We start from the raw sequence: 8,340 nt of genomic DNA on the forward strand, positions 1-8,340 counted from the left end.
CTTAAAAGCCACTGTTATTTGGTTTTCTATTATAGAGGCAGAATCTAATCCTGATACTTACGGAAAATACGTTTTCGATTAATTATAAACATACGTTTGCTTGAGGTAAGTTTTCCCGTTTCCATTAAAGTTATTTTTGCTGGTCAGTTAAGGTATATTTAAATCTCCACCCTCAAAGTTATATTTTTCAAGGAGCCCATTGAGTCAGTATTTTCATGCTGATCTGAGTAATTGAGATGTGAAACTTAAATAGCTAAGAAATTAGTATTTCCTCTGATAGACAGTATTCCTTCCTCTCTAAGTTGTCTTGTTTATGACAGCTACACGTAGGGAAATGTCAGGGTACTCAGGACGTAATGAATTCATTCTTTTTGAACTGAATGAGCAGCAAATACTGACAGAGAACTTGCTGTGTGAGTTAGCCAGGCTGCCTCCTGTTCCAAGTGAGACTCTCCAGTCATGTCCCCTCCTCCACGATGTACTGCAATGAAGACACAGGTTGTAAGTCACTATCTGCAGGCTCTTGTGTTTGGTCATGGAATCATTATTACAACAGAAGTGGTGGACACCTGCGCACTCATACACACACGCTAATGAGAAGGTCGCGTGTGATGGAGGGGTGAACACTATAGATTCTGATTGTAAAGGCCTTGGATGATTCACAATCTTTCTGAGCCTCTGTTTCCTCACCTGAAAGTGATGGCTTATAACATGGATGCATCATGAGGATTAAATGAGAAAATGCACATAAAATGCCTGGCAGAAAGGCAGTACTCAATAAATGTTAAATAAAGTGGGTTTGTTTTTATTTTTAACATGTCAAAAGGCTAATTCAGGGCAAAGAAGACCAATCTGTCCCTTGAGCAGAGGCCATACTCCTACTTGAGCTGCCTGAGTCATCCCCCAGGCAGGCGCCAGGGAAGCAGTGACTCGAGTGGGTCTCAGGGCTCCTCACCTCCCGAGGCAACAAGACCCCGAGTCACCAAAGCTCAAAAGAGCCGGGTCTGAGTACAAATTAAGTTCCAGTTTTTATTTAAAGATCCTAATTTCTGGACATTCATTTTGGGGATTACAGTGGTAGCTTAAGCTACTTTAAAACGTTATAAGGTGAAGTCTTTCCTTCACTTCGCTGCTGAAGTTTAATTCAGTCTAATTATTTCATGTGGCATCGACTATAATAGTTTCATAATTTCTAGTATATTAAGCACTTAATATGTTGTGTCATTTGAAATCACATATTAAATTCAGCAAAGTACATTTTAATGAGAGTTAAGTGGTGTGAAAATATTAATACAATGTGATGGTTCGTCTCGGTGCTCATGTTTTGTAGGTTTGTTCCTAATGCACAAATGCCCACTCCCCAGGTACGGGAAGCATTTACGGGCCAGAGGCTTGAATGGGTGTCTGACAAGACCATACTCCTGCCTAGCGGTGTACAGCACTTCGCAGCGGGATTTCTCCCGGGCCTTCCTGACCCTGTAAAGCAAGCGGGGAAATCACGACTTCCGTTTTGGAGATGAGGAACCTGAGGCCCACTGCTGGGCTGTAAACACAGCCCTTCTTGGCTCAAAGCCCTGCAGTTTCTCCCTGCACCACAGCTGCGGTCAGTGTGACCCAGGGGCGAGTGATGTCTGGACTCCAGGGCCGTGAGGATTTGGGGAGCGGCCACACTTTTCCTCCTACGCTGTGCAACCGCACATAGAGAAACTGACAGAGCCACGGAGAAGCCAGCAGACTTTTTATTTGCACCTGGCAATTCTTCTCACACTCTCCTTCAGAGCATGCCCTCCACACCGAAACCCAAGCACCTAGTGTTCGTAGGCCACGCGGGGATTGCCGCGGAAAAGGCTCTTGAGGAACTAACTCACAGGGAACCCTTAAGATAGCAGCGGCTCAAAGTAACGATGCATCATTGCAGGATTTGAGGCAACAGGGAGCGATCTTTTGGAGGGAGCTTCCCCAAACCCCTCCAATTGTACGCGCGTATTCCATCGAGGTGCAAAGCTAACCCTTGGAGTCAGAGAGATCCAAGACCACGTTCCAGCTCCGGAATCATCACTGACGAGCTGTGTCACTTTACCTACGTTTCCCCCACGTGTAATATAGGAGTAATAAACTCCCTGGTACCCATCTCTCAGAGACACTAAAATGAAACAGCCTCAGCAGACCCGGGTTGATCTTAAAGGGCCAGGAGCCACACTAAGCTGAGTAAACAGGAGTCCGTGAGTCTATGCGGTCTTCCTTCCCAGCAACATAGCTGCATTTTAACCAGGGCCTTCAGTAACGCAAACTCAAAGGATTAAAGACCTCTGGGTGAAAACAGTCCCTGTGGTAGCCAAGAAGAGGAAAAGAAAGCTACTTAGTAGCTAAAAAAAAAAAGGAGCTGTTTTCACTTTTGACAACTTTGTTTCATCCAGTTAGTTGGAAAATTAAGGAAAGAAGAAAAGAGAGGAAGGAGTAGTTATGTATGGAGTATTCCATACCCACCAGGTACTTCCCATGGGCCCAGGGCCTATTCTAAACACTTCCCCCGGAGCCAGCTCGGGCCTTCCTGCTGCAATCCTCAGCCTTCAGACAGCCACTATCCTACGGGTGGGGAAACAGCCAGAGACTTAAGATCCAGGCATAAATAAGAGATCTGGGGCGCAGTGAAAGGTGTGGCCTGGGCTGTGTGCCCCTCTCCAAATGCCAGCTGGGCAAGGGGCAGGATGAGAGGGTGCCGTTGAGGTCCGACATCTGGGATGGACTGGAACTGACCAAACCGCAGCAGGGACCCAGCCCACAGAGCAAGAGAGGGGCTGGGAAGGACAGACTCCCTCTGAGAGGTCCACTGGCCACGGCTGACGCTGCCCCTTCCTTCAGGCCACCCCCTGAGCTGTGGGCAAACAGACCCTCTTCTGCCTGCCCCATCCACCTCCTGGCCTCCTTTACTGGGTGGCAAAGAAGGAAACTTTGGAAAACACTGAGATGATTTTGGCAGGAGAGGACACTTCAAGAGATGCTACAGGAACAAGCCTGAGTCAGAGTGTGAGCTGCTGGAAGGGATTTCTGGCAGCCTGGGATGTGGGTCCTCCCCCACATGCTCTGTGCTTGGGCCCTTTGGAGCTTCCGCTCAGGCCTGTGAACTCAGCACGTCCCTGCCCCACAATCCTGGGCGACACCTCCTAAAGGCACGGACACCGTTCATCCCCAGGGTTCCCAGTACAGAGGAGGCCATGCTGCTTGTCTCCACATCCCTGCTTCTTCCTCCCTCTGCTGGGGCTGATGGCAATCCCTGGCCCTTCTCTCTTCAGATGAAATGATAGATGAAAATGCTCAGTGCTCTCTGGCTGTAGGGGAAATGCTATCACTTTAGAGAATCCTAAGATCTCATGTCTTCACTGACATTTTTTCAATATGAAACAGCCCATTTCTTTATTGTCCAAAATCAAATTAAAGCTGGCTCTGTCTTCTCCCACTCAGGGGGGGTGGGAAGTACCACCTCAGACACAATTGGGGGACCACTCCTCACTTCTCAGGGTTCCGCAGCCCAGGAGAATGGGGAATATTGTTGGAATTCGGACCACCTCAGGTCTGCAGAGTGGAGAAGCCAACAGCTCTGAGGCCTGCAGGAGCCAGGCTTCCACTGCCGCAGAGACTGCCTCTCTGGCAACCACACTCCTCCTGGCCTTTAGCATCTGTCCCCTCAGGGTCTGCGGGGGCTTGGACCTCCCTGGAAGTTGTGATCCCCTCGATTCTCCCTCACTGAGTCCCTCCTTGTGTCTCCTCCAGCTTCAAGTAATACCCAACCCTTCTCCCCACCCCTCAACCCCCACCATCCTCCATGCCGGGCCCCAGGGCACAGAGGCAAGTGTTGCATGGTTCAGCAGGTCCCAGACCCTAGGTCCACAACGGCCCCTGTGGACTGTTCCTGGGGCCTTCCAGGCCCCAAGGATGACCAGCAAGCTCTACCCTTCTAAAATAGAAAACAAAAGGTTGAATTTTTACCTCTTGCTAATTATAGTCTCAAAAAAAGTCCTTCAGTTACCCAGTTACAAAAACCACAGCATGTCAAAGCTGGAAGAGATGGTAAAGATCATCTCTAGGGCAGTCCTCTCACTTTACAGAAGACAAATCAGGACCAGAGGTCTAGGGAGTTGGCCAAGGTCACTAAGACAGGTGCAAGAAGGAACAAGAACTAGAACTCAAATCTCTCTCCTCTGTACCACAATTGCTCAAAAAGAAAAAACAAACCAAAAAAAACCCACCTCTGGCTCAAAATAACACATGCTCGTGTAGCCAGAAATGGTGAATAACCTGGTCTATCTCCTGCTGGCTTCCGCAGTAAGGCAGGTATGAACCCACGACATGTACGGGTCACTATGACATGTGTGCGCATCGACTCTGTCGAAAAGGCTCTCCTTCCAAATAAATGAATAAAAACGTGGATGCTGAGTGAAGATTAGCATCATCTCCCATCAATGCTAATACGCTTTTTGGTTACTTGCAATTCTCTTTTGTAAATCCAAGGGAAACATCATTGCCCAAATTAGCTCTTTTCACTCAATAAAGGCCATATTAGTATTCTGCGGTTTGCATTTGCTTACTGCTTATTTAGAGAGGTCAGATGAGAAGGTGAGCAGCCTGCACCTGATTTCCATTTCACTGAAGACAGGTGGGCGGAGGAAATCCAAAGTCGACCAAGGCCGGGCCAGGTGCTCTGGCTGTGGCTGAGTCAGCCTGACATGCTGAGCCGGAGCACAGCCTGGAGCACCAACTACCTCCACTGTGGCCCTCCCTGAAGGACCGGCCCAGATGGGCGACACTGACTCAGGAGGTTCCAAGGTCTTCCCCTGCCTGGAACTCTCTGTCCTGTTCTCAGGGCTGCATGTATATCGTATGTCCGCTCCCCTCTCGCCCACCCACTGAAGTGGCCTTCAACCCCCCACGTTCTTTCTAGTCCATCTCAGCCCTGAGAACGCTCTCCCATGTCTGCCTGGCTCCCCTGCTGGAAGGGAAGCTCCATGACTACAGCATCCCTAACCACGTGTTCACCCTGCAGCCCCAGCGCTGCCATCACAGCTGCTCGACATTTGATGAAGGATAGCAGGAAGGAAAGTCTGAGCTGATAAGGACTGGCGAGTATTCTAAGTATTCCCTTACTTAGGGGAGGCCGCGCTCTGGGTCTCAGATCTTGCCTCTCTCGAGTTCCACTGCAAAGAGGAAAAGATCAGTCTTTAAAACCAGACATGCATCCACATCCCAACTTCTTTCACCACTGGCAGGATAGTTTTGGCCTTGATAGTTTAACCATCTAGAGCCTCAGTTTAGGGACACCGATCGGGCTAAGCGCCTGGCCCAGTGCTGGATCAAAGGGCAGTGAACTCCCCCAGACCGCCACCAGCTCCGAGTCACACTACGGACAGCCCGGCCCGCAAAGTGGGCTCCCTCCCCCTCCCCTTGGCTTCCGGCGCAGCGCGCTGGGTCTGAGAACCCCAGGGCGGCAGCGGTGCGCCCGGCCCTCGCCAGGCGCCGCCCAGCCCCGAGCCGCAGCCTCGGCCGCCCCTGCCCAGCCCCTTCCGGGTCACGGTCGCCGGCTCCAGCTCTCGGAAGGGTCACGGGTCCGGCGCGGACGGGCCCGACCAGCTCGGGACCGTTTAGCGTTCCCGGACCGGACCTCTGTGGGGACCTCATTGGCACCATGGCCCCTCACCACAAAAGTGCACTCGCGCGCGCACACGCGGCCCCCGCAGCTTCCGGGCCCGCCCGCCGCGCCCCGACCCTCTGCACCCCTCCCGGTCCGAGCGGAAGAGGCGCGGGCAGCGCGCACCACGTGACCGAACGGGGCTGCCCGCCCGCCAGACGCGCTGAGGTCGGGCGGGCGGAGGGACAATTTCCCATGGTTCCTTCATTTGCATATGCGGTGTAAGACGGTTAGTGAGAAATTGATTTAATGTGGCAGTAATCACAAAGATACAATTACAGTATGTGTGATCCAGGAGGCCATAGCTTCTTGAATATTTTTGGGTTTTAAAAAGTGCACAGTGTAGTCACCATAACTATAAAAGTTTTGCTATTCTTGGCTTTATTTACCTCCTGAGAAAGCCACGCAGCCGTGCTCGCTTCGGCAGCACATATACTAAAATTGGAACGATACAGAGAAGATTAGCATGGCCCCTGCGCAAGGATGACACGCAAATTCGTGAAGCGTTCCATATTTTGGACCTAAGCTTTTCCCCCGGGCGGAGTTTGTACTTCGATGCAGCGCTTTTCGCATACAGTTTCTATCCTTTGTTTGACTAAAAGGAAAGTGTACTCCCAGGAGATGGTAAGGAGGTGGGGCATAGTCATATTCATCGTTTTGCGGTGCTCTTTACATCTGGCCCTTTGGCCCCCAATCTTTTCCATCTTGCCTCTGTTTCCCCGTGCACTATCCTGAGTTCTACGGGACCTGTAATTACACTTACGCAACGGCCTTGCCAAAGTTGATCCATTTCAGGTCCAAAACATCACAGGACGTTAGTGCTACGATAAACATGAGATGTATTATAACAGGAACTTGCAACAAGGCTGACTCCTCATGCTGCCTCTGGAACTTAACAAAAAATAGTGCCCACCCCTTGGTGAGCACCTACCACGTACGAGGGGCTTCACCGCTATCCTACTTTAGTATTCCCGACAGCCTTGCCTTGTGGGTATTACTGCCACCACTTTACAGGAGACACTGCGAGGTAAAGCAACCTGGGCGGGACCATGTAACTAGTAGGCCGAGGCAAGGCCTGATAAAACCTTTAGAGGCACAAACCCTGAAAAGATCAGTGCCCTGCCCCGACGTAATTCATTTGCAAAAAGCACAGTCCTAATTAGTAAGATAAGAAGAAAAAAAAATCCAACGACCTTCAGATTTCCTGTGATGACTTCATCAATGTTTTTTGAAATAGCAATTTCTTTCCAGGAGAGAACAGTTGCCGCATCTGCTTTGCAAGTGCCTGAGCACGCACGTAGTCCGCCTGGCGGTCTCTGCGGCCGCAAGCAGCCCACGCCGGTTGCCTCCAGCGGCCGCCGCAGCCAGGGCAGTGGCGGGTCCTCTCCTGGCGGGCGCTCGGAGCTGCCGAGCAGCGTGCCATCAGGGGTCCATTTCTGTTCTCTTCAGTGGAGGCGAAATGATCCTTTCCAGGTAACAGCCGAGAATAGGAGTCTATGGGACCTCTTGTCGCGCGTTCTCCTCGGCTCATGGCCTCCAGTGCATGGTGTTAGAGGACAACCTTTTGTTTTCCTTTCTTGCCCCAAAGATACCTGGTTCTTTGGAGGCCACTCGGGCAACTGGGTGGATAGTTTTAAAGGTCTCCTTCTGGCATGCCAAATAAGGATATGACCAATGTTGGTGTGGCTCCGTCTCCTTCTAAAGAAACTCATTGTACTTCTTGACACGAAGGTTGTCGCAGAGAAGAAATGAGGAAAGACACAGGCAATTCCTAGTTCTGGAAAAGCCAGAGCCCTGGCTGACTTTCCTGGCTCTGCACAGTTCCATGAAGTCGCTACCCTTTTCCCCATCGCGTTATACATGAGGAAGCCGAGGCACAGAGAGCCTCAATGACTTGCCTAATGTCATGCAACTAGTCAATGGCAGAGAAGGGATTGAGATGCAGGAAATCTGGCTATAGAGTTTGTGCTCTTAACCAAACATTATGCTCCTTTTGAGGGTGTAGAGTGGGAGGTAAGACTGGTTAGAATTAATAGAAAGAGCATGCAGGTCCACTTCTGCTTTTGTTGGTGTTCTGAACTCAAGGACAGGAGTTGAACTTTTGTGAAGGATCAAGGCTATACTTTAGATCAGAGTAGCTGGGAAAGAGTGGACATGTATGTGCCCAGTGACCTTGCAAGATGTGAGGGAGTGGGGCTGGCCCAGTGGCATAGTGGTTAAGTTCTTGCTCCCCTTGGGTGGCCAGGGTTCACTGGTTCAGATCCTAGGCCTGGATATACACACTGCTCGTCAAGCCATGCTGTGGAGGTGTCCCAGGTACAAAATAGAGGAAGACTGGCACAGGTGTTAGCTCAGAGCCAATTTTCCACACCAATAAATAAATAAATAAATAAATAAAGATGTGAAGGAGTGAAGGAGCACCCTCTGTGGGATGCAGTTGGAAGAGGAAGAAAGTTTTCCTGTTGGGGGTTAACATCACTTACGTGACACCTGCCCCCAAAACTAATCCTATTGATGAAGGATCTTCTGAGTAGTAAGCCTGTGCTTAATTAACCTTACACAAATGAGCTTAATTGCTTCCCAGCAGCTGTTGTCCAGAAGCACCTGGGGATTCCTTCCCTCAGACATTTCCAGCACCTAGGGGAACCACAAAGTTG

At 50.4% G+C, this 8,340-nt stretch overlaps 1 non-coding gene across 1 annotated transcript; it reads left to right on the forward strand.

The window, feature by feature from the left end:
• Positions 1 to 6,094: 6,094 nt before the first annotated feature.
• Positions 6,095 to 6,201, forward strand: LOC111769828 (U6 spliceosomal RNA). The gene has a single exon (XR_002802638.1). It is a non-coding gene; the product is annotated as a U6 spliceosomal RNA (small nuclear RNA).
• The last annotated feature ends 2,139 nt before the right edge of the window (positions 6,202 to 8,340 follow it).

The sequence above is a fragment of the Equus caballus genome, chromosome 1 (assembly GCF_041296265.1).
Source record: "Equus caballus isolate H_3958 breed thoroughbred chromosome 1, TB-T2T, whole genome shotgun sequence".
NCBI lineage: Eukaryota > Metazoa > Chordata > Mammalia > Perissodactyla > Equidae > Equus > Equus caballus.